Source organism: Mus caroli, unplaced genomic scaffold (assembly GCF_978045245.1).
Source record: "Mus caroli unplaced genomic scaffold, Mus_caroli_1 scaffold_15, whole genome shotgun sequence".
Classification (NCBI taxonomy): domain Eukaryota; kingdom Metazoa; phylum Chordata; class Mammalia; order Rodentia; family Muridae; genus Mus; species Mus caroli.
In genome coordinates this window covers 92,266,919-92,293,979 of record NW_028227270.1, presented here as the reverse complement: position 1 = coordinate 92,293,979, position 27,061 = coordinate 92,266,919, and the positions used below count along the sequence as shown (strand labels likewise).

The following is a 27,061-nucleotide window of genomic DNA, read 5'->3' as shown; positions in this document are numbered from 1 at the left end:
CCCCTGAGTTGCCTGGTAACCATCATTTGAGATTATGAGAAGGTCTTTTTAAAAGTACACACATGCATACATACATATACACATACATAGTTATGCACATGTGTGTTTATGTATACAAAAACTTTTAAAAATACATGTGTATAACACACACACACACACACACACACACACACACGCCCCTAATCACTATCTGTACATCTTAAGCTGTCCTAAGTATGCCTTTCCTGACTGTAGTTGAGATATGTGCATTAAGTGGGCACATTCCGTATCATCCACTATACACAGCAGCTTCTCTGCTGTATACTGCCCTACTTCTGTAAGTCTGGAACATGTATTTGGTCCCAAAGCCTTTGATAAAATGTTTTGCCACGATTCAATATTTTAAATGTAAATAAACCACTGCATCATGTATTGATTTTATTTCAGATACCGTTTCTCTGATACCTTAAGAAGAATAAAGTCTATATTACATGCCATTGTCTTAAAGATCATTTTCTTGGAGAGGGAAACATTGTCAAAACTGTGATGGATTTTCTTCTGATGGATGGGGGAGTTGGGGGTGAGGGGACTCACAGGGTAGCAACCGCTGTCACTAATCGGCACAGCCACAGCCTGAGGATCAAAAGGGACAGGAAGGGGACAGTGTAGCTTGCCATGTTATGATCCCAACAAGGTGTGAACTGGCAAAGCCAAGCCAGAAAAAAATAACCCTGTGACTCATAACCTGGTGTCTGCCTCCTTTTGGCATCTTAAAGTTTAGATTCCATAAATACTCTGAATTCTGCTTTCTCCATGGCAGGATTACTTAATTTAAAGCTACACACACCATCCGTGCCTCTGCTGACTCTACAGGTTAGAAAACTAGGGCCCAAGAGATAACCGATTTCTTCAACCGACCCCTAGCAGATCCCCGAGACACAATTTGTCATGGCTATGATGGCACCTGGAACTTTGTATTTGCTTCAAGCGGTCTTCTACATTAGACCGGCAGGAGGCAAGCAACTGATAAAAAGAACCACAAAACCTTCTGCTTCAGAACAGAGCCACCCCCACCCAACAGGCAAGATCTGGACCCTCACTTTAATCAGAATTATGTGGGGTTTAAGCCAGGATAAAAAGATGTTCAGTTCCATTCTTTATGGGTTTCTGGGGGACCAACACAGGGGTGGGAATCACAGACGGCTGTCACCAGATCTGCCTCACACGCAGGCAGGAAGCAGGGTGGCAGTTAGAAGACAGGAAGACTGGGGGTGAGCAGAAACTTCCCATGGTGCCTGGAGAGATGAACAAGCTGTTCTCTCAGCATTCTTTTGGACCCAAGTGACTTGGTTCCTGGGCTCCCAGAGAAATGTGTGCCCTCTATAAGGAAGTCTCCACCTGCTTGGGAGAGATCACTACTCAACTGGCAAGATAAAAAGAAATGGTAGCTTTACCACCTACATTTCTACTCTAGCAATTAGAAAACTGCAAACAGGGGCTCAACAATTATTTGAGTTAATATTATTATTATTATTGCTATTGTGGTTGTTAGGAATGTAGAGTTTTAACACCTGACACTGACATTGATCGAGGATGCCAACTGGTACAGCCACTGTGGACATCAGTATGGCTCTTCCACAAGACTACAAACAGAGCTAGCTACCTTATGATCTGGCTGTACCACTCCTGGGTATATATTCAAAGGAATCTTCCACTGGGACACTTGCATCTTCATGTTTTTTGCAAGACTATTCACAATAGGCAAGATCAGGAACCAGCACTGATGCTGACTGGTGGATATATATGTGCAATGGAATTTTATTGAATTGTAAAGAACCAAAACGAAACTGTAGCATTTACAGAACTGGAGATCATTGTGTAACAGAAATATGCCAGACGCAAAAAGATGAAGGGGGTCCATTCTCACATGTGCACATGTGCAGAATCTAGAGTTTGCTTTGTGTATGCATGTGGGTGTGGGTGTGGAGGAAGGGAGGGAGAGAGAGAAGGAAAGAAAGATGAAAGTAGAAAGGTCACTACAAAATGGGAGGAAAATGGCTAAAGGGAGGAAGGAGGAGAACAAAGGGATGGCTAATGGAGGAAGATAAAATGCCTCACTTTCGCTCATATATATAATCTATATTTAAGCATACACATATGGCATGAATGCAAAGAAGGAACTATTTGGGAAGAACAAAGGGATGACCAAGAAAGGGGGTGAATGGAAGTGGCATGTGGGGGGATAGGAGCAAGATGCAACTACATGTGTGTGTGTGTGTGTTAATGAAACCTATTATTTTGTATATTTACCAAATTTTAACTTAAAAGCTTAAAGAAAAAAAAACTGAAAACAAAACCTATGAGCCAGACCTTGAGCCAGCCTATCAGAACGCCAACATCTTGGCTAGGTTTCCTGTATTACTGCTAATATTTGTAAGGAATTTAGAGAACAGTGTATTAGAAAAACAAAAACTGAAAAAGCTTATCCAGAAATGTTATTCTGTGCCGTATAAGAATATTTAAGTTGTGTCTTTTTAATACATCTCCCTAAAACTAGTAATACATACTATTTAAATTTAGTAAGTTAATAGTGAATTACTCTAAAATATCATTAATGCTCATTTACACACAAATACATGCATGCACACACCAAAAGAATTCTGTAGAACTTCCTGGAAATTATAGTAGTTTTTCCATGAAAAGAGGGAGAAAAGTCTTTGCCATCATTGAATAAAATCTGTGTCGTAGATTTTCATCCTAGATAGCTCTGCTGTTTCTCACGCCATGACCGCACCTTCTCCATTACTGAAGTGCATGAGGCAACGCAATCTCCATCAACTTTTGTCAGAAGGTAGGATCTGTTGACCCGTGGGCCTGCTACACTGAGTCTGCTCCGCTTGCTAACACAGTTTTCAGTCATCCTAATTATCCACTGTGTATAGGGACCGGCTCTCTCAAACTGTTCTGTGGTAAGACCTGCCCATTGTGTAAGCCGTTGCCACAATAAGGAAGGATGTGAAGATGTATGAGGAAGAAAGGATAAAGAGATGAAGGGAGGAAGGAACTCATCATCAAGAGACATCAGAGGGAGAAGGAGGAACAAACTGGTCCAAACTCCACTCCAGCATGACAGTCAGGAAGCTCTTTCCAGGAAAGAGAACCATCAACAGTGGGAAGCAGACGGGAGAAAAGAAGCCCAGGTGAGTGAACTTCACACAGTTCAAACAAGAGGGAGGGACTCATGGCGAAGCTCTTTGGCTAGACTATCGCCAATGGAGTAAGCAAACAGGAGGGATACCAGCCCCAAATCCCCACCAAACATGAGAGATTTCCTTTAGGGATGGATACAAAAAAAACAAGCAGTAGCCATAACAACAAAACAGCTGGCTGTGGTACAGAACCATCCATGCACCCGGGCCATTTGTTGTTTATGTGTATTAACTCATCTGAAACCCACAGAAACCGAAGAGAGGGAATATGAATATGGTTTCAGTGTGAAATGTCCCCTCCAGGCTTGTGCAGTTTAATACCTGGTCCCCAAGTAGTGGTGCTGTTTGGGGGACATTGTGGAGCATTTAGGAAGGTGTGGTCTAACCAGTAGGAAATGGCTATGGAGGTGTACCTTGTGGGTGAGAGCCCACATTCCTTAACTTCCTGATCCACCCGGATGTGAGCAAGCTCCTGCAGCCATGATAAGCTGTCTCAAACTGTGGGCCAAAATAGGCCTTTCCTCCTTTAAGCTGTTTCTTACTGACACACGGTCATACACTAAAAAAAAAAAAAAAAAAAAAAAAAACCGAAGGAGGATAGGTATGAGGATGCTCATCACAATTTTGGAAGGTTGGCACCCAAAGGCTCAGAGAATTTGAAATGAATGTCAAAGGCTAAACAGCTGGTAAGTATTTTAAACTATTCCAACTGCAGCACTGTGGGTGAGCTAGATGTGCCAGCACAGTGGTTTCTCCTTTTTATTACACAATGGAAAAGCTAATACATTAGGCTAAGTGGACTCACCTCTTCTACAGAGATGAAACAAAGGTTGCTAACCAGTGGGCACCCCTTTAGCCCTTGCACCACTGCATCAGTTGAAGAACTAAAAAACACACGTGAATTCAGGCTACTTCTGGGAAGACCAGACAGCCAAGGAGAAAAGTCTATGCTAACCAGTATGCCAAGAAAAATGTCTAAAATGGATTGTGTAATCTTGCATGGCAGTTACTATAAGAGAGTGACCACTGCTCCCAGGGATACTGGGTCCAATCCCCACAAGAGAGATCACAATCTCATTTAGAAAAAAGGGTCTTCAAGAGTGTGAGCAAGTTCTTTCTCTCTCCAGCAGCCGAGCAAGATGCCCAAAGGGAAGAAGGCCAAGGGGAAGAAGGTGGCCCCGGCCCCCGCCGTCATCAAGAAGCAGGAGGCCAAGAAGGTGGTCAACCCTCTGTTCGAGAAGAGCCCCAAGAACTTCGGCATTGGACAGGACATCCAGCCCAAACGAGATTTAACGCGCTTCATCAAATGGCTCTGCTACATCAGGCTGCAGCGGCAAAGAGCCATCCTCTACAAGCGGCTCAAAGTCCCTCCTGCCAGGCGCTGGACAGGCAGACAGCTACTCAGCTGCTTAAGCTTGCCCACAAGTACAGGCCAGAGACAAAGCAAGAGAAGAAGCAAAGGCTACTGGCCCGTGCTGAGAAGAAAGCTGCTGGCAAAGGTGACATCCCAACTAAGAGACCGCCTGTCCTCCGAGCAGAAGTCAATACCGTCACCACCTTGGTGGAGAACAAGAAGGCTCAGCTGGTGGTGATTGCCCATGACATAGACCCCATTGAGCTGGTGGTTTTCCTACCTGCCCTGTGTCGAAAGATGGGGGTGCCCTACTGCATCATCAAGGGAAAGGCCAGGCTGGGGCACCTGGTCCACAGGAAGACATGCACCACTGTTGCCTTCACACAGGTTAACTCGGAAGACAAGGGTGCTCTGGCTAAGCTGATGGAAGCTATTAGGACCAACTATAATGACAGATATGATGAGATCCGTCGCCACTGGGGAGGCAATGTCCTGGGTCCTAAGTCTGTGGCTCGCATTGCCAAGCTGGAAAAAGCAAAGGCTAAAGAACTCGCCACTAAATTGGGTTAAATGTACACTAAATTTTCTGTACCTAAATATAATTACAAAATTAAAAAAAAAAAGAGTGTGAGCAAAAAGAGCTTTAGGAGGTGAGGTCATGCGGGGCCACTGAAGTCGTTCCTACATGCAGTCAGTATAACTGTGCCTGGACATTTGCACTTGTTTTATTTTCCATATTAAGATTCAAAGATCAGGATCTCCAGTGTCTTTGGTTAGCCCTCTAATAATGTTAATACTGAGCTATCCCATACCTAAAGAGTTGTAGGAGGAGAGGAGACTTGATTAAACCAAAAAAAAAAAATGTGTCCCAGTTCTGTCACTGTTACCACCACCACAGCCACAGTCACCACCACCACCACCACCATCACCACCATCACCATCAGGCTGGCCTGGACCTCTTAGGATCAAGTCATCCCCCAAGAAGCTGGGACTGCAGGTGCCCATGTCCAGGCTGTCAGCCAGCAGAAATCCCCAGAGAGAACCCAGATCTGTTACTTGACATCAAGTGAGACAGACACCTTTGTGGTAAATTTCTGGTTCACTGAACCATTTCCATTTTCAGATACAACCTGTCTGACAGAGTTGAGCACACCCAAAAGTGCCCACCATTCTAATCTTTCAGACACGCCTGCTAAGACCTTGAGCTAAAATACTGGCCACTCTCTTGCCTTCTCGATTAATGTCCTTCAACTGAGGTTGCTCAGGAATGCACTTATAGGCTGAGCATGCACAGGACTATGCTTGCCTCAAAACTGCTTTCCTGTGTAAATATTCAGAGACTCCCCAATAAAATCCCCATGTTTCCTTTGTTGGAAAAGGACATTGCTTGGGGGTGAGGGTGGGGGTGGAATCCTGGCTTCTCCTTACCTAGTACAGGCAGTAAATCTTTCCGCACTCTTTTACATCTTGACTAAGCTTGTTTGGCTCTCCACCATCTAAGATGCGAGCCACTGTGTGGCTGTGCTGCTGACAACCTTGCTGTCAGCCCCATGGATGCTGATGTTGGACTCCTCTGCTCCCAGAACTTGGAAGAAACACTTTTCTGTTGCTTTAAGCTTCCAAAGTAGGTGGTACTTTGCAAACTCAACAACAAGATACTACCACAAGGTACACATTACATCATTAACATAAAAAATGTACAGACTCAAGACGTAAGTATTAGAAGACAAAAGATTGATAGAATAGTCCTGGAGGAAATAGAGCCAAGGCAGGGAAGGTTTGAAGGGGCTAAAGAACCAACCAGCCAGCCCAGCCTCACACCGAACTCAGTTCGTGCTCTTCTTTCAAATCTTAACCTTCACCTCAGAGTTTTCCTTTGCTGTGAAAAGAAGTGTAAAACTGCACCTAGCAGAAGGAAACAAATGCTCATTTGTCTCAACTGCAAATGTAGAGACACACCTCCCGAAAAAACAAAGCCGTTAAATGTCCAAAATGATGAATGGCTACAGTTCTTCCCCTAAGACAGCAGCCAGTGGGGAAGGAAAATGGAGAAGGTGAGCTTGCTGTGCACCCAGCTGCCAGTCATCATCCCAGAACCACCACAAGCGACGCCAGCTCACTCGCTGCCAGTGCTGGATCAGATATAACCACACTCCAGCCACAGCTCTGCAGTGCTCACCGAGCACTCCCAAACCACACTCCTCCTCATTACAACTCCCCTAACCAGCTAAGTGTCCATACAAGAAAGGCTCCAGCAATGGCTGATGTACTTCTTCAAACCTGAAAAGGCATTATTAAAAGGTAAGGGCCTCTCCCAACCAAAAAAAAAAAAAAAAAAAAAAAGGAATTTCCATTAGATATTAATATCAGCAGCGAAATGCTTTATGACGAATGGCTTTTAGGGAGATTTTTTCCCCTTGGCAATGGACACCCTTGTGACCCAGATCTAGTCCCTGTGCATAGAATGGCGCTCTCATATTTAGCTAAAGATTGATTTAGAAAACCCTGGGTAGTTTGGGTTGTTAGAGTTATTGTTGTTTTTGTTTAGAGTTGGGATCTTCCTCTATAGCCCAGGCTGATCTCAGACTTTCTCGTCTCCTGCTTCAGTCTACTGAGTGCTGGGATGACAGGTATCCATCACACCTTACAGTCACACCATCACTCGTAATTTCTCAACAGCAATGAGACACTGCATCTAAACTACCCTAATAGTCTTTGGAATATAGAACAAAGAAGCATTAGCTAGAGAGGAGACAGGAACCTAGGCTCTGGGAGATCCTTCTGCCCACATGGGCAGGTGACTTTGTCCAGAGTTCCAGGGCCTTATAGGTGGTATAGGCTAGGGAGCTAATGTTGCAGAATGTGAGCAGGTGGGGATCCTCTACCATCTACACAGACTCATCTGGAAGGCAGCCCAGCTTCAGAGGACTTGAACTCCTGCGACTGTTTCCTGACAGATTTTTCCAACCATCACATTACCAAAATGAAAATGTAACAGCTTGCAGCCACTGCAATATACTTAAGATGTAATAATGGAAAATGAGATGTTATTGATTGGGGAGGGAGGAGAAGAAACCACAATGGTGTCATCAAGTCAGGGAAAGAAAGAAAATGAACAGATGAATTCTTCAAGACTGAGATATAGTTGCCACCCACTACAGATGGCAGAGTTCTGTGGAGCAGTCCCCAGACAAAACAAGATACACAGGAAATATAAGACACAGTCCTCTGAAGAATACTCCATGGCCTTTGGATCTTAAGGGAATTCCACACTCTCGAGTGCTGCACAGCTTAAACTTCTGGGCTGGATCCATTCTGCTCGCAAGAATACACACAGACTCACAGCTACCTCCCAAATGTGTGCACGGGATTTCCTTTCCATTTCCAGTGTGCAATGGATACCAGCTTAAAATGATAAACTAAGCAGCAGCTTTAGGAGAGAGAGACTAACATTAAATGTAGCAAGTCCTCGGGGAAAGAATGTGGAGATTCATCCCACATGAAGCCCTCCCTTCCCTTTACTCTCCATTTATTTATTTATTCATTCATTTTTTTATTATTATTATTATTTATTCTTAGGCAGGTTCTCACGGTGTAGCTCCAACTGGGCTGGAACTCACAGAAATCTGCTGCCTCTGCCTTTGGAGTGCTGAGAACAAAGGCCTGCACAACCATGCCCAGATGACTGCCCTCTTTCTTCAGGCTCTACACTGGAAGAATAGTAGTTTAGGTTTTAGAGACAGATAGCTGCAGAGACGCAGGATCTTTTCTCCCTACACCTGCAGCTATGTGTACATTTATCTGTTCACCTTCTTAGCCCATTTTAATTCAGGTTATTATTCGGGTTGTATTGGTTTGAGGTAGTTTACTATTGACTTGTGTCAGCTCTTGGGTAGATTAACATCTCTCCTCATGTATATGAATTGCAGATATGAAACTCCAAATTTCATAGCTCAGGTCCTTCCCTGTGTTTTCTAGGCTATACAGAAAGTTCTCCGTTTGATGCCACAAATCATCAAGGAAATGCAAATGTTCGTATCAACCACAGTGGAGCTCACACACCTGTTAGGATGGCTGTCACTTTTTAAAAATTCCTTTAAGACAAGCTTCATGGAGAAAATGAAAAGCCTCTTTGGTGAGGCTGCAAAATGGTGGAAAACAACATAGAAGAGTCTAGAAAAACTAGAGCTAAAACTACCATGGAATCCGACAGTCCAACTCTTGGATTCAAAAGCACTGAAATCGGAATCCCTCAAAGACATTAACAGCTACTCCCTAGATTACTGCAGCCCCATTCAAAATAGCCGAGATGGTCAAGGCATCAAAACGTTTATCAGCAGGTAAGTGGACAAAGAAAATGTGCTGTGTGTGTGAAAGAGAGGGGAGAGGGGAGGGAGAGGTTGGGAGAGAGAGAGAGAGAGAGAGCATGCACACATGCCTACACAAACACAAAACAGAATTATTATTCCACCTTTAAGAAGAAGGGAGTTCTAAAAAATCCAACCACATAAGCAAACCTGGTAGACACTACGCTTAGAGAAATAAACCAGTAGAGAGGTGTAGGACAAGCTAACTTCATTGTGTAAGCTATGTAAGTAGTCAAAGACCTGGGATCAAAGTGGCACAGAGGTAGGAGGAAGAAATGGGACTTAGCAACCAACAGGGGTCAAGATTCAGTTAACCACATGAAAGTGGCCTGCAGGCTGCTCTACAGTACTGGTCTACAGCTAATTGTGCATACTGCTAGCAAGATACTATTGTCCACTCAGAATTTAAGAAGGCTTTTGGGGTGGGGGTTGTTGTTGTTTTGTTTTATAACTAAAAAGGATACCTGTAGAGCAGTAGAAATAGAAAATATTTTCTTGGTAAGTGTTGTGTGACAGTGATTCTTGCTGTGTGTGTATGTGTGCGCACATACACACGTTTTGGGAATCAAATACAAAAATTATCATACGTGAAGTTATTTGTGCCTATATACTACTACTTCAGAAAAATTATTTGTGCCTATGAACTGCTACTTCAGAAAAATGTAATACATCTTGAGACAGGGTTTCTCTGTGTCCTAGGCCAGCTAGAACTCTGTGTATCCCTGGCTGTCTTAGAACTGACTCTGTAAGTAACCAGGCTGAGTTTGAACTCCCAGAGATCCACCAGCCTCCCTCCACCTCCCCAGTGCTGGGATTAAAGGCATCGGACATCATCATGCAGCTAAAAATCTTGAATTCTCAAAAATAAGATATTTAAGAGGTGTGACTACTTAAAAGTGCTTCATTTGTTTACACTGATTTAAAGAAACTTTAGATTTAGCTTTCCAAAAATAAATGTTAATTCATGAGTACAAATAAAAAATGAATGATTTGCTGGGAATAAAGGCATGCGCAAACTAGCCCAAAATGACTGATTCTTAAATCAAAAAAAAAAAAAAAGTGTTGTTTTTTTTTTTCTTCCCCTGAGAGGGCCCTGTGTAAAAAGAGATCACCTTATCTACATTAGTTGCTTTCATTGTAGTGACCAAATTTCTGACAAGAGCAGTTTAAGAAGGAGAGGCTCCTTCGGCTCATGGTTTGAGAAATACAGTCTCTATCAGCACTGGAAGGCATGGCAGTCAGCCTTCAAGGTGACAGGGACATACAGCTGGGACTCCTCGAATCTACACAGAAAAGGAAGCAAAGAGCTGACCAGAAACAGGCTGAGCTCTGAAGTCTTAAGGCCAGACTCCAATGACTCACTTCCTCTCACAAGGAACTGCGGCCTAAAATTTCCCCAACATCCCAAAACAGGACACCAGCTGGGAGGGAACAAGGACTCAAAGCCGTGCACCTCTGTAGGGAGCTTTGCACACTCATACCACAACAAAACCCCAGTCAGTTATGTAGCTAAGGCAGTGGGCAGCAGTAGGAGAGAGAGAGAGATTGGTTTAAAAAAAATCTTTACAAGTCTGTTCTTCCCCCTCTTCCCTTTATCTGGCATGCCATTGTCAACAGCATCTGAAACTGATAGGCGCTAAACAGAGACAACTTGTTTTGGATCGGAGAACATCTGTTAGATTTCAAGTGGCCTTGGGCAGGTTCTCCATACCCTCAAAGGCAGAGTTGTACATTAGCAAACTCCTTCTCGGTTACTATACGTTTCTAAAAGTAGTAATGAAATGGGCATACAAAGTGCCTGGACAGATGGGGGAAAAACAAAAACAAAAACCCAGCAACAGGAAACTCCTCACAGATCTATTCCTCACCCCAAGCTCGTCCCTTTGAGATTAAATCAACACTGAGTATACCTGAAAGGAGGAAGGGGCTGCCTTCCTCCTAGTGACAGGCGCCATACCCAGGAGACAGTCTCATGCACACAGCTGGCCTTGCTCTACCTCTGCTGAACTGGAAATGAGTGTTTCCCACAAGTCCCCTCTCCCATCTTTCCACACTGTCAGTAATGTAGCCAGGTGTTCATTGGTGGCCAAGGTCGTCTCCGCTGGAGCAAGTGAAAAACTGGGGCAAAATGGGAGGCGGGTGAGCCGGCTGGTCATCATGAAGCAATGCTTCCTGGAATACCTCTACATGTGGATTCCTTTTGGATGCCCTTTGGAGGGGAAAGGGGGGAGGGAGAGAGGCAGAGGGGAGAGGGGAGAGGGGAGAGACTGTCTGTCTGATTGTCAATCTGTCTGTCTGTCAGGGAAGAGAGACAAAGCTGATGCCAAAGTCAACACAGGCAAATTTAGTGTGCAAAATTATAGGCTATATTTTTAAAATACAGGAAAAGACGTATGATGCCAATGGGTGGTTTTAGCCCGGGAGAGAGTGGGAGTGGTGAGTCCCAGACGAACTTTTCTATCTTTGTCTAACTTAGACATGGACAGTGATGACCTCTGGGTCCCCTGCTAGACTTCCTCATTTCCAGCAGTTCCCAGAGTCACTTGGAGAACGCCTTTAACTACAAAACTACAAAAGTAAATATAACTGAAAACAGACTCTGGGCATTTTCTGATAGAAAAAAAAAATCTGTCTGGAAGGTGACTATCCCCTCCTTGGGGAAGTTCTCCAGAGAATGCAGAAAAACAGTAAGACTCTTCAAATACCCCTTTAAAGCCAGAAACAGCAAATGTACCCCCGAATCTTCATGTGACAATTAGGCGCTCATGGCCTACTACGGGTCAGACTGCTAGAAAATGGGACTCTGGAGTACACAAAACTGACATCTGTCATGCTCACCCTTTCACCTCTGCCCTACTCCCAACAAAGTGGCTTTTTCCCTTCAATGGGCCCTCCATCACTCACAAATCTGGCTTTTGCAAATTGGTCTGTGGAATGTGTGGTTTGCCCAAGGACAAAAGACTCCTTTCAGTTCCCTAAAATCAAGTCTGGAATTCTGAGGAGAAGCTAGCTTTGGGGGCTTTGCATGGAAGGAGACATGCCCTCCCAGGGTGGTTCCCCTCTGATGGTAAGACCTGTTCCAGCCCAAAAGCTTCAGGCCCACCTTGCCAGGTTCATAATGACATTAAAGTTTGCCCTTCCCTCTCTGCCTTTAACTCCTGTCCTCCGTTCCCTACTGTTAATTAAGAATGCTCCCTTTGGTCTTTCTGTCTTCTGTACAACCAACGATGTTTTCAGTGGAGCGGGGGTGGGCGGGGTGGGGGGGGAGTGGGTGAGATAAAGAACTTAGACAAGTGAAGCTTGGGAAGGAGACCGGTGGCTTTTAATTTTCCTTCCATGAATGAGCTTTGAAGTCTGCAGCTATTCATTCATCCAGAGTGCCCTGTACTACAGTGGAAAGGAAGCACCTTTTACAGGTGAGGGAGAGATTCAAGGCTGTGATCTATTTCCATACACAGCTCATGACAGGGCTGGAGTAAATTCATAAAGCCAGTGCCACATGAACTAACTAGAGCAAGTCTCTGTTACTGTCTTAAAGATGGATAGCATTCCCTTCAGGGTAAAAAGCTTCAGTTCCGGGTCACTGGAGTGCCTATCTTGTATTAATCTGTAGATGAGCCATGTCAAAGGACAGCCAAGATTGTATTTCCAGGTTGGACACCTTCCTTAGGAAACTGCCATGACAAATCCACCCCACCACACACGCACCCGCGCACACACACATACACACCCTGGCCATGTCCAGCTAATCATGCATATTTTAATTTTTAAGAGTCTCATTCCAGACTTCCTGCCCAAAAAACTGCCAATCACACAGTATTCCTCAAATGACGTCACCCTGCCTGTCTATGCAAGGCTGCAACTAACCAAAAGGAGGCATCTGCTGCCAGAAAGGAAAGGACCTGCCCCTCACATTCATGAGAGAAACAGTATGGAAACACTGCCCAACAGTGCTGCCACCATTGAAGCATGAAAGAGGAGACATGAGAGACATGAATGGTGACTTGAGGTCGACAGGAAATGTCATGTTTTATGTGACAATCAAGCCCTCATATTCTCCTTCCAGCTTCCTCTCGTCCATCTTGCCAAGGGGGTCGGTCTCCTAAGAGGCCTTTGATAGAACAGAGCGCTGCTGTTTCTAGTCAACAGATGTAACACAAAACCCCATGGCTCACCATGGGCCATGACATAACACAATTCCAAGGCTGACTAATTTTTTTATTTTTGAAGCATACATGGATGAATTGTAGCAAACAAAATAGAATGCATGTGGGAAATATGCTACATTTCATTTCTACAATGTGCAAGCTCTCTCACAAGGAACACAAACAGCCAGATACAAGCTGAGGCAGAAGAACTGCCAACGTTCAAGGCCAACCTAGGATACATAGATACATAGTCTCTAATTCCAGGACAGGCCAACCTACACACACACACAGATATAGATAGATAGATAGATAGATAGATAGATAGATAGATAGATAGATGATAGATAGATAGATAGATAGATAGATAGATAGATAGATGATAGATAGCGATATACATACACATACATACATACATACATACATATGTAAAATAACTAAAGAAGCAGAGGCATGTGAATTTTAGTGAATTTGAAGCTAGCCTGGTCTACGAGTTGAGTTCCAGGCCAGCCAGTGATACCCTGTTCTTAACAAATAAATAAGAAATGAGAAAAATTAGTAATGTCACAAACAATATGCCAGTCCTTAAAAAAAAAAAAAAAAAAAAAAGAACTCTAGGGAGTGGAGAGATGGCTTTACAGTTCAGAGGACCCATACCTCTAATTCCAAGAATACTTACTCTTCTAGCACCCACAGGAACACACACAAATCCACACACAGACACAGACACACACACACACATATAATTAAAAATAACTCAAATAAATCTAAAAAAAATCAATTCCAAATGATTTTTGTATAATGATATCAAACAACATTGTTGCTATATAATCTCTACTCTTTATATGGGAACTTGGGTCCTTGGGTCTTAAAATAAAATAAAATAAATTTTAAAAAGAAAAACCCTGACCAACATTAGAAAGTTATCTTAGCCTCAAGTTGAGCCTGGTAGCACAGCACAAAGCCTGTAATCCCCAGCACTCAAGATGCAAGAGGCAAGAGCAGGAAAACTTCTGTGAGTTAAAGGCCAGCCTGGTATATATAACAAGTTCAAGGCTAGCCAAGGATGCAAATTTCAGGCTCATTCTCTCTCGCTCATTCTCTCTCTCTCTCTCTCTCTCTCTCTCTCTCTCTCTCTCTCTCTCTGTATATACATATATATCTGTGTGTGTATACACACACACACACACACACACACACATTCATTCCCCTTTGAGAATAGTATTTATCTCAGTCTCCCACCCTTCCCCTCAGTGTGAGGATGCACTTATATCTGGAATACAAACCCTGAAGGAAACAAGGCCTTTCAGAATTACCTTTGTGGTGAACAGAGTAGTAATAACCCTACAGGGCTGCAACAAGTCTTAGAAAGTGCTCTGAGCACCCTAGGGAGGAAGTCCTAAGTCTGTCCCAGTCGTGCACCTCAGAAAAACACCTCCCTAGGTGTCCATCCACCATCAATCCCCCTTAATTCCCCTCCCGTGGCACCTCAGCTGACTCTCCCAGAGCACGTGCGGTCCACTGATGGGAGTGATTCCATCCACACAGAGTCGATTTTCATCCCTAGACACACTCTTCCTTCAGCCACAACTACCCACGTATTAGTCTTCCATTATAAAATAATGCCCTGCTTTCAGACTCCCTCTCTATTTTGGTACATCTTTTTAAAGCAAATGGCACGCCATTAAAATGCATTTGTTCCATTGAGTCAGATTTTCAGACTCATTATGATGCTCACTGTTGACACAATAGCTCCTTCAGACACACAACAATCTGTCATAAAAGACCCATACTTGGATGGATGACAGAAGTGTTTTGCAAAAGCTGGCTTCTCAAAGCAGTTGCTGTCAGACATACATTAATATCATCCTAGTTAAAGCGTATTTATTCTAGAAAGTGCAGACCATTTAAAGAGAAAATTACTTCATGAGCTATTTCTGCAAGTTCAGTCACTTCTGAGATGGTGGTGATTTTAGACATTCACTAATGCACATGTGGGGGAACCAGCAAAGGATTGTAACCTGGACACCCTACCAGGCAGGGCATTCCTCACTCAGTGTTCCTTCCTGTGACTTAGAGCTCCAAAAGCAAGCATGTGTATTTTAGTCTCATCCTCAATAAGCATGGGGCTGTGGTGGCAGAAGAAGTGGTCCAGTTCAGTAAAGCTCTCCCAGTGCAAGCAAGACACCTGAGTCTGCCCACCAGCACCCATGTAAAATCTGGGCATGGTGGTGTAAGCTTGGGAGCCCAGAGCTATGGAGAGAGAGACAGGCAGATTCCTGGTGTTCATTGGACAAGACAGCCAGTTTAGATGAATCAGTTGCACACACTCAAACCACAATACACACACACACACACATACAATTTAGGTATTCAAAACATGTTTCAGATTTCATGTCACATTTAAGTGAAAGTTCTCCTTGCATCCGAGCAAGGAAACAGTTCATGTGCAAAGCCTGCCAGGTTCAAAACACCAAAGCTGGGTCATTTGTTATAAAATAAGACTTAAAATAAAAACGCGATCTCCTCCTCCGAAGTGTTAAAATGAACAGCTAAAATAGAAGGATGACATATCTTCAAGGGGTGAGGTCATGCTTTATTCTTAATCACTCTTGAGAGATACAATGCCAACATCCAAGGCCAAATTAACCCTACGCTTGGTAAACAGAAAGAGGAGGAAAGACCAAACTATATTTCAAGTTTTCACTTCTGTAACATTTCAATTGCTGTGATGTCTTTTTCCCCCCCCTTAGTTTATTTTTTGTTTTTCCTGTAGTGCTAGGTTGGAAACAAAGGCTGCCATATCCCCCATCCTATGCTATCATGTAAATCCAGGGGCGAGCACGAGTGTGTGTGTTCATGTGTGCATGCATATATATTTGTGTGTGTGTGTATGTGTGTGTATGTGCGTGTGTGCGTGTGTGCGTGTGTGTGTGTGTGTGTGTGTGTGTGTGTGAGAGAGAGAGAGAGAGAGAGAGAGAGAGAGAGAGAGAGAGACTTGCTAATGTGCACACTCACATATGATGAGGTTCAAATATTTCGAGCACCTCTCATATGCTTAGAAATTCAAAACAAGAAAGAACCTTAGAGGAAAAGTCCCAGGGAAGTAGTGTGACATCTCCAAAGCTGCATAGCCAGTTACTGGATGACAAAACAGCAGACAGAGTTTCCGTTTTGGATTGTCCCTTTCCATATGATTCTGTTCCATCTTACAAAGCCACATGCACCAAAAGATGCTGAGAAAAGCTCTTAAAAAGAAGTCTGGGGTTGGGAGAGAGAGGAATATGCGCATAGTTTATCACACACGTGCATGAAAATGGTAGGTGGTGACAGGATGAGAAAAGACACGAAAGGAAAAAAAGAAGAAGAGAAAGAGGAGAGCTGGGGAGATGGCTCAGTGGGTAAAGAGATTGGTATGCAAGGATGAGACCTCACGTTTGAAGACCAAGCACCAATGCAGGCAGAACAGGAGCATCCCTGGGGCTCCATGGTAAGCCCCAGATCTCAGAGACCTTATCTCACAAAACAATTAGCTCTTCCGGAGTGACACCCAAGGTTGACCACTGACCTCCATACTCGCGTGTGCCTGCACACACAGATGCATATGAATGTAAAACAAAGACTTACATGCACACATGAAGAAGAAAACATAGGAACAGAAAAACTAGAGGTCACAAAGACAACACATATGCTTTGTACCTGATAGAAAGTTAGATCAATTTTTAAATCAAGCATAAAACTTGGTATATAGATTATAATTCAACAAAGCTGGGTTTTTGGTTTTTGGTTTTGTTTTTTGTTTTTTTGTTTTTTGTTTTTTGTGATCATGTTTTCAGTAACATCATCTAGTAATTACCAAAATTGAGGCAGGGGCTTTATGATATCATTTTATATTTCTGAAAAACATAAAACAGTCATCACTGAAGGGTGACATTCTGTCATTTAATGGAGTGAATGGATGATGTGAAACACCAAATTTCTCAATCTAATGTCCTGTCATGCAATGTAAAAAAATTCTACTGACTACCAGTGCTGTGACTAGCAAGAACAAGAAAACATCTGGAAGACTGATGGGGGAGAGGAGTCCAAGGCATTCTTTTTACTGGGGAAGGAGGCGTTGGGGAACACACACACACACACACACACACACACACACACACACGTTTCCCAATTGTACTGAGAGAGGGAAGGCATCATGACACAGGCCTTTAATCCTAGCACTTGGTGGGGGGGTGGGGGGCAGAGGCAGATGGATCACTGTGGATTTGAAGCTAGACTGGTCTATATAGTTAGTTCAAGGACAGCCAGAGCTATATTGTGAGACCCTGTTCAAAAATCCTAGATAAATAGATAGGTAGGTTGGGTGAGTGGGTAGATGGGTGGATAGATAGATAGATAGATAGATAGATAGATAGATAGATAGATAGGTTGGGTGAGTGGGTAGATGGGTGGATGGGTGAACTGTGCAGAGGGCGCTAGAGATGGCTCAGCAGTTAAGAGCATAGCCTGCCTTTTCAGAGGATCAGAGTTTGATTCAAAGCATGCACATTGTGTTGGATCACGACTACATATAACTGCAGCTCCAGGGGACTGAAGCCCTCTTCTAGCTTCTGTGGATACTAACACACACATACACACGCCTGTACACAAATGCACAGATGTACACATAATTTAAATCTAACATTTAATTTTAATTAAAATTAAGGCATGGTGGTACATACCTTTAATCCTAGCACCAGAGAGGCAGAGGCAGGCAGAGTTCTGTGAAATCAAGGTCAGCCTGCTCTACAAAATGAATTCCTGAGACAGTCAGGGCTGATACACAGAAAAAAACCAAAAATATTATAGCAGCCAGGCATGGTGGAATATGACTATAATCTCACGGAGCATGCTTATAAAATGAGGCAGCCTGATCTACACAGTGAGTAACAGATTAGCCTGGGCTATATAAGAAGAACCTGACCCCTCCAAAGTTAACAATTCCCAAAGTTAAGGTCATAATTTATTACTAGCATAGAATTAAGTGGCAAGGTGCTGAAAGAAAGAATATAGAAAGACTATATATAAACAATTTTAATAGGTCTGCCAAAATGGCTCAGCAGGGAAGGTCACTTGCTGCTATGCCTGATGACCTGAGTTTGATTCCCAGGACCTACAATGGAAGGAGAGATCCAACTCCTGCAAGCTGTCCTCTGAGGGCCACACAGGAGTGTGACTCACATGTGACTCACCTAGTAATAATAATACAATTTACATTTCAAAAAGATTTTATAGGTGATTTTAATAGTGAAGAGGAAGGAACTCAAATCAGATAAAGAAAACCAATAATTGGTCCCTCTTCTATGTAGCCTATCACAATGAGCTCCATGTAAATTAGTCAAATTAAAGGAAATGAAAAAAAATAGGAAGGACTGGCAGACACAGTGACTCTGAAATAGAAAAAGACTGTATAACAGTACAGCGAATCCACAAACAGATCAATCACTCTGAACATAAGAAAATAGACCAGACCTCCATTATCATCCATTTCCATACACTGACGTTAACACATGGCTACACTGCCTGACTGGCACACAACGGGACACTTTATAGACAGAGGCTACACATAACCAAGAAAAACAAGCACAGAATATAGAAGAATTTGTAGAAACATGTCAATAAACCCGGTGAGTGACAGAGAACAATCCTCATTTTCCAGGGAGTCAAAATATCAATGAAAACAAATTAGTTCTGGTTTTCACTGACAAACTGGCCAAAAGACTTTAAGAGATTACAGGCAAAATTGGTGGGGACCTGTGACAAAGATGCACACTCACGCCCATAAGAGGACAAGTTAGTGCTGACCTTCCAAAGGCCTATAAAATTGCTATTAAAAAACACAATTATGACCCAGTGATTTCACTGCCTACCCCGAGGAAATAATTAAGAGCATACAAAAGCTATATCTATGAGGATAGTCATTACAGCATCATTTACATAGTAAAAGAAAATGTAAACAACTCAACGTCTGACAACAGGGAATTGACTCGACCACAGATACAGGTCTATACAACTCAATACTAAACCACCACTAAATTTTGCTTCGAAAAGAATTCTCAGTGCCCTAGGGAAATGACCACAGTGGACTGACAAGAAGAGAACTCATTAATTTATGATTACAATTTTCACTATGTGTATATCCCTGCTGAGCTGAATAACCCAAAACACCAGCCACAACTTTCTCCAGGGTGAAGGGGTTATTGCTAACATTAACTATCTTTATTGCCTTTCTCCTGAATATCCAGATTTTTCAACTTTCACGTGTTAATTTTTTTCTTTAAAAAAAAATCACCACTGTAATCAGCATTAAAAGGGTATGTCAAAATGTTTCTTCTGGGGCTTGAATCTAGGACCCCGTACATGCCAGCAAATGCTTTACCCCTGAGCTACAACCTCAGAGACACAAATGAAACATGTAATAAATACTCTAACACACTAAGTTGTGATCCAGTAATACAAAGGATTTGGGGGGATGAGGGCTATAAGTCAGACCCAATATGCTCTTATTTTTTCGTCCCTAAAATTCATGTGTGTTCTGTATATATGCTCATGTGTCCGTGTGTGTGTGTGTGTGTGCATGTGCATGTACATGTGTGTTATTTGCCTAGTCGTGATAGCCAGTGATCTTCAGGGATCTGCCTGTCTCTGCTTCCCCAGAGCTGGGGTTACAATTCCTGCTACCTGCCCAGCTTTATTGGGCACAAAGGATCGGAACTCAGGTCCTCAAGTTTTCCAGGCAGGCACTTTACCAACCCCGGCCCCACAGAAATTCTTTAAAATGGGAAAGGGATAATGATCATTAGAAAGGAAAGCAAATGAATTCCTATTATCTGTTAGCCTCCACATTGGCCACCTCAGGAACACACCCGAGACATCGCATCAACCATGCACAAATATTTTAGCAGATTCCTCTATGAGCCAAAGGAAAACTCTATCATCATGGCTCCTGTTTAGACAAATTTATCAAAATAATGTCACACATAATGACCCCTAACACCATCAAATACCCATAGCTGTTCCTATTGTCCAGACTGTATCATAAATTTTTTGCTTTTAATGTGCCCAAATTGGAACTCAAAAAAGGCATACATTCTTGATATAGGCTCTCCTCCCTTCCCCTCCTTAAATATTTTTTTTTTTCTGGACCAGTCTGAGTTGCTTGCGTTCAGTTTTCCAGGGTGTGGATTTTTCTGGAAGCATCTCTGTGATGTGGAAAGCATATTTTTCTGTGTCACCTCTCCTGAATATGCTTGCCAGGCTTTCAGGCTTAGATGGTTCAGGTTTGCTTGCTTGCTTGCTTGCTTGCTTGCTTGCTTGCTTGCTTGCTTGCTTGCTTGCTTGCCTGTTCGCTTGCTTGCTTGCTTGCTTGCTTGCTTGCTTGCTTGCTTGCTTGCTTGCTTGCTTGCCTGTTTGCTTGCTTGCTTGCTTGCTTGCTTGCTTGCTTGCTTGCTTGCCTGTTCGCTTGCTTGCTTGCTTGCTTGCTTGCTTGCTTGCCTGTTCGCTTGCTTGCTTGCCTGTTCGCTTGCTTGCTTGCTTGCTTGCTTGCTTGCTTGCTTGCTTGCTTGCTTGCTTGCTTGCTTGCCTGTTCGCTTGCTTGCTTGCTTGCTTGCTTGCCTGTTCGTTTGCTTGCTCTGTTTACCAAGTTCTGGTATAGTGCACTGCCATGAACCTTTTTATGGTAAGTTCTCCTTTTGAAAGCGTAACTCTACTAGTACTGCACTGTTCATTAAAGACTGCAGAAATGTTCTATGGCTCTACGCCGACGCACATCTGCCGGAATCGCTTCTGTAGAGAAGTTTCTCCTGCACTTTTGGGTTGTTCGAACATCCAAGTTACACGGAGCAACGAGGATATGTATGGTTTGTTTCACGTTGTTTGCATTTTCCAACCTAATAGTTGAGCTCCCAACACGAAGGTAATCCTTACAGAGGGTAAACCTGACCCTCAGGTTCTTCTTGCTGTCCAGGCAGCCTCTAGAAGATGAACTGTGGCTTCTAAGGCAAGGCACGCCATCATTGAAGACTTGGAAGTCATGGAAGACAAGACTCCGGGATGTGGAAGCAGCTCTGTGGTTGAGTGCGTGTTCAGCGTGGCCCAAAGTCCTGTCATAGCACTTCATAAACCAAAATAGCTGCAAGAATCACAGGACTGTGGCCTGTCTTCCAGATAAACCATTCTGGAAACCTCAGGGGTCTGGAAGACCCTGCTCTCTCCTACCACAAAGGACTTCTGGGCAGGGATGCTATCTCTCCTACCACAAAGGACTTCTGGGCAGGGATGCTATCTCTCCTACCACAAAGGACTTCTGGGCAGGGATGCTATCTTTCTCACTTTCCCCTTAGTTACTACTGATCTTTCCAACCCCACTTTACAATCTGCTCTCTTTGGGAGGCTTTCTCAGTCCCCCAAACTGGGGGTCACCCCTTTATGTCTCATGCTCCCATGCTTCCAAGCACTCACCCCAGTCTGTAACTATATACAGCTGTAAAGGCAGCTGGGTTCTTAACCCCCTTACTCACAAACTGCAAGCTTGCTGCTGGAACAGTCAGTCGCCAGGTCTGTTTGGGCACAGTGACTCAGACCCAGATCTGAGCTCAGTGCCAGGCACATCACAGCTTACTGGTGTGCAATTACACACTGAAACAAAGAGTGAATGGGTACCTCTGTATTTCGTTGCTAATGCTGTTTGTTTACTCCCTTTCCCCCAAGGGGTATTTACCAACCAGACCAGAACGGTAGACGGTAGACGTGTCCAGCAACATGCTAGATACTGGGGATTTTGAGCTAATGATAATCTAATCTAGCAGGTGGGAAAGCAAACAGATAGTGCCAAGACTGTTTACAGGCCTGTCCTCCAGGGAAGGCAAAGAGTGACCCTGAGCCTGTGCTGGCAGGCACATCTGAGTTAGATACAGCACAATGCTCTGCTTGGTGAGAAGCAGTGGAAGAAGGTGGGCCCCACCACAGAGCAAAGAAAACAGCACTTTTTAAAGACAATCACTTCAGCCAGACCGGGTGATGCAGCCTGTCATTTCAGCTACTATAGAGGCTGAGGTAAAAAGATGGCAAATATACGTGAGCTACAGAGACCAGCCTGAGCAAATGAATAGTCCTTCATCCATAATAAAAATATAAAAAGAGAGTTGGGGGGGGGGGGGGGGCTAATCCCCATGATAGAATACCTATTTAGTTTATGCACAGCTCAGGGACTGGAAAAGAAGACAGTCAATTCAACTCAAGACAAGTTTCTTTGTTTCTTTGTTTGTTTGCTGTTTTTATCTCTTTGTTTTTGTTTTGCAGAGGGGTTGGTTTGGCTGGTTTGCTTTTTGATGTTTTTTTGAGATAGGGTTCCCCCTCATAGCCCTGGCTGTCCTGAAACTGACTATGTAGACCAGGATAATCTTGAACTGACTATAGTTTAAATGATAGAGCTTTGTGCCTCAAATATGGCTTGATGAAGCTACCACTGACAAGCCTCAGACCATGAATTTATACTCACAATTAAGGAACTGAGACAAAGGCAAGGCAACAACAGATTCACAGTTACCTCAGGTTCTTGGTCTTGGATCCAACCAACCGGGAGTTAAAAATAGTTCAGAAAAACATGGGGCTATGAAACGTGTACTGACTCTTACCATCCATCTCTAAATGCTACAGTGATGCTATTGCTTAGCTAATAGTTTTATACTGTGTTGTACATGGTAAATTATAGAGAAATGATTGAAAGCATAGGAGATAATTTTCTGGGGCAGAGATTCTTAACCTGTGGGTTGTGACCCCTTTGGAGACCACATATAAGATATCCTACACCACAGCTACTTATATTATGATTCATAAGAGTAGCAGAATTACAGTTATGAGAGAGCAACAAATTAATTTCATGGTTACCACAACATGAGGAACTGTATTAAAGGGTCACAGCATTAGAAAAGTTAAGAACCAGGGGCTGGAGGGATGGCTCAACAGTTAAGAGCACTGACTGCTGCTCTTCCAGAGGTCCTGAGTTCAATTCCCAGCAACCACATGATGGCTCACAACTATCTATATATAAAAGGACCCAACTCCCTCTTCTAGTGTCTCTGAAGAGAGTTATAGGATACTCACATACATAAAATAAATAAGCAAGTCTTTAGAAAAAGAAAAGAAATGTTAAGAACCACTGGTCTAAGGTCTGTGCAAACATAATACCATTTCACTCAAGGGCCCTGAGAATTCATGGGGTGCAGTATCTCTGGTCAGTGCTTTCATGAGGCTACAGAGACCATTTACCACACACTGGTTCATTGAGAGATTCAGAATAAATACAACACCTGAGTCTCCATCCATCACCTGAAGCAGCAGCATAAGCTATTGTGTAGAACCAGTCAATCCATCAACCTGAGTATTCGTCTTGCATAAATGTAACTACAAAACCAGGAATAAATTGAGTAAAACAGTTCTCCAATCTGTTTTTCTAGGGCACTTAAGTTATGTGTTGGTTATTTTCCTGTTGCTGTGACCAATTACCTGACAAGAGGCAACACAAGCAGCTGGTGAGAGGAGGGGGAAGTGGGATCCCCAGAGCAAGCTAGCTAGCTCTGCTAGCCAATAATGAGCTATGGGTTGCAGTGTGAGACACTGCCTCAATACGTCAGGTAGAGAAGCATAGATCCCTCATCTCCACGTGCATTCGCATACATGGATGTACACCTGCACCCAAACAGCAGTTTCAAGGAAAAAGAATTCATCCTGGTTCATGGTTTAAGGGAACACAATTTATCATTTCAGGAAGATGGAGGGTAGAGCAACAGGTGGCTCCATGGCCACCGGCAACTTGCTCACACATCTGTAGATCAGGAAGCAGGGATCCCTAGTAGGAAGCAAGGCTGAGTTACAATCCACTTCCTCCATCCGATACCACCTCCAAAGAGTTCCACAACATCTAGAAACAGCACAGCCAGACGGGACCCAAGAATGGGCATGTTTTATTCATACTTGTATCCCTACTTTTTAATCTCAGTCTCTAGCAAAAACTAGCAACTCAATGATCAAGGAATAAATGAACGTGTGGTGTGTGGGGTTGAAAAGCCTTTAACATTATGTAAGCCATGTCGACAACAGATGTTTGACCACAGATGAATGGCTCAGCCTTGGACACTTCTGAGAGACATCAGGAAAACCTTCACAGGCACATTACTGTCTTAAACAGTCATCTATGGTGTTACTTTAAAACAAACGTGCCAGACAGGGTCACACACACCTGTAATCTCATCACATAAGCGCCTGGGGAGTATTGACAGGAAGATGGCTTAAAGTTTAAAGCCAGCCTTAGGTAGGGTAGAAGGAACCCTGTCTCAGTAAAACAAGCAACCAAGTAAAGATACTCAAATTCATCTGTCTACGTGAAAACACAATGAGATTCCACTATTTATCCAAGAGAGTGACTAAAACGTAAAAATTAACTCTATCAAGTATGAGCAAAGCTGTGGTAACACATGGAACTGCCACAGAGACTGGGGGAAGTGTAAATTGGTACAAGCACTTTTGGAAAACTATTTGGCAGCATCTACTAAAGTTTAATATATGCTCTCTGTCCCAGCAACTCCATCTCATAATAGGAACGCACACATATGTTCAGTAAGAGACGTTCCACAACGATGTTGGAGAGTGCATCAAATCATCACACCACGTGCCCTGAAAGTACACAATCTCTGCCAAATAAATATTTTTTAAATTCAAAAGAAGAATGTTCCCAGCAATAGTATTCCTAACAACAGCTAGAGACAACCCAAATGCCCTCCAAGAATAGAAGAATGCAGTGTGGCATGTTCAAGAAAGCGAGTGTCACACAGCAAAGAGGTGCTACTGCCACATATCTGAGCCTCACAAACAGAACGCTGAGTATGGTTCCAACACAATGGAGGACAGTGGGCCTTTCCATGGATGTAACTAAATAGCATGAAACGCCCTGTAGCATCTGCCCAACGAAGGGATTGTAATTCAGCGGACACAAAGTGGGAATCCACGCTCTCCATCTAAAGAGTTCATTTTGTGATAAGTCACTGAAGATGAATTTACAACTGTGTACTCTCCTTTATGTATTTTATACCTAGTAAAGAGGCTATAAAATATATCCAAGAGATGATACTCTTATCTTCCTTTTCTTGTTTAAATTGTGATCTCGGCAGGTATGTTGACACACAGTAAAAGGGCTAAGAGCTATAGCTCGACAAGCAAAACACTCACCAACCTACCCTGACAATATAAGTTCCAATCCAGCACCCACATAAAGGTCTGACATAGTAGCATGTGTATCTGTAATCCCTGCAGTCACACAAGAAAACAGGAAGTTCAGGGACCAGCTAGCTGGGCAGACACAGTGGTAAGACACTGTCTGAATCCAGGCAAGGATCAACATGCAAGATTGTCCACTGATTGCTTCACATGCACTCTGGCGCACATGTGCCCACATCTGCATCCACACATACTGGCTTGAACATGCATGCACATGTGTGCTCTCTCTCTCTCTCTCTCTCTCTCTCTCTCTCACACACACACACACACACACACACACCCACCCCAAACACAAGTTAGTGAGTGAGTCAATCAGTTAAAATACAAGACCCTGAGAACTTTTGCTTTACTGGATGCTTTTAAAAGGACAGCTGGAAGAAAAGAGAAAAGAGATTGAGTTAGTATTGAACAATGGTACTACCTGATCTATGTCCCATCAAATCCTGGCGCCAGAAAAAGAACGGGGCTCAGGGCTCAGTAATAGAGTACTTAGCATGCAAGAGGTCCCAGGTTCAATCCCAACACTACAAAAAAAATAAAAATGAGGAATTCATATGCTCAAGTTTAGCTTTCAGTACCTTAGACTATGATTCAATTAGGAAACTTGTTGAGGGGGTAATTAAGCTAAAATAGGATCATGCAAGTGGACCATAATCCAAAATAGCAAATTTGTGAGAAAATAGAATTTGGATATCATCTCCTATAAAAGAAAGGAATGGGGAGGCAGAGGCCAGCCATCTGCTACACAAGGAGACCCAGAAGAGAGCCTTCACTCTCACACACTGGAGGAAATCTTGGACTTGCAGCCACCAGAAGTACGGGAAAGACTTCTGTTGTTAGAGCCATCTGATCTGTGGCTCTCTGCTATGCAGTCATTCGTTGTAGAAAGTGTCCCGATACCTCTGCACGTGCTTTCAGACCATTAGCTCCCCAAAGGCCCCCTGAATCTACCAGACTTAAGTTTTCTGTGACTGGATATAGAGTTCTAGAGTGCTTGCCTACCATGTACAAAGTCCCAGGTTCAAGCCCCAGTACTGGAGGCAGAGCATGTCATACTCTAAACCCTAACTGCACATTAGAGGTGGGGTTTTAGCTCAGTGGTGGACAGCTTGCTTGGTCACCAGAGGCATGGCTTGTCCTCAGCACCCTATAATAAATAAGTAGGTTTCCTTTGAACTTCCAGACTAGAGCTACCTGTTTCATTTAGGAATGTGTCTCCCCATGCGCTCGATGCTTTGTTACTTCTTCTGGTTTTGTTTGCTGTTGTTGGTTTGGGATTTGGGGAAGGGGGAGTATGCCCACCCATTTTCAAGGTCTACCTTTGTGCCATCCCCCAGAAGCCAGCAATCAAAGAAAAGTTCTGGTTTTGCTAGAACAATTATGTGTGTCAAGTATAGAAAGAACACCCTCTTTTCAGAAGAGAGAGAATTGCCTTCCAGCAAAGATATACATATTAGAGAGAGAGAGAGAGAGAGAGAGAGAGAGAGAGAGAGAGAGAGAGAGAGAGAATGAAAATCAGAGGGGGTGGGTATGTGCCATAAACATTGGGGTGGGCATGCTAGAATATCAAGTCATTCAATAGGATCATTAAGTCCTCAGCTCATCTTCAGTGAGTGGCATCTAATCCCATAGCAGGGCCACAGTCTTGCCACACTATGACTTCCTCCTGGTACAGAAAAGGCAGTACATGCTTCT

The 27,061-nt window shown here is 43.4% G+C and overlaps 2 pseudogenes across 1 annotated transcript in view; one reads left to right on the top strand and one right to left on the bottom strand.

Annotated features, from left to right (window-relative positions):
• The window catches only part of LOC110308020 (uncharacterized), a 173,916-nt pseudogene that overhangs the window by 123,176 nt on the left and 23,679 nt on the right, over positions 1–27,061 (bottom strand). The window lies entirely within an intron of this gene.
• LOC110308019 (large ribosomal subunit protein eL8 pseudogene) lies at positions 4,754–5,146 on the top strand (annotated as a pseudogene).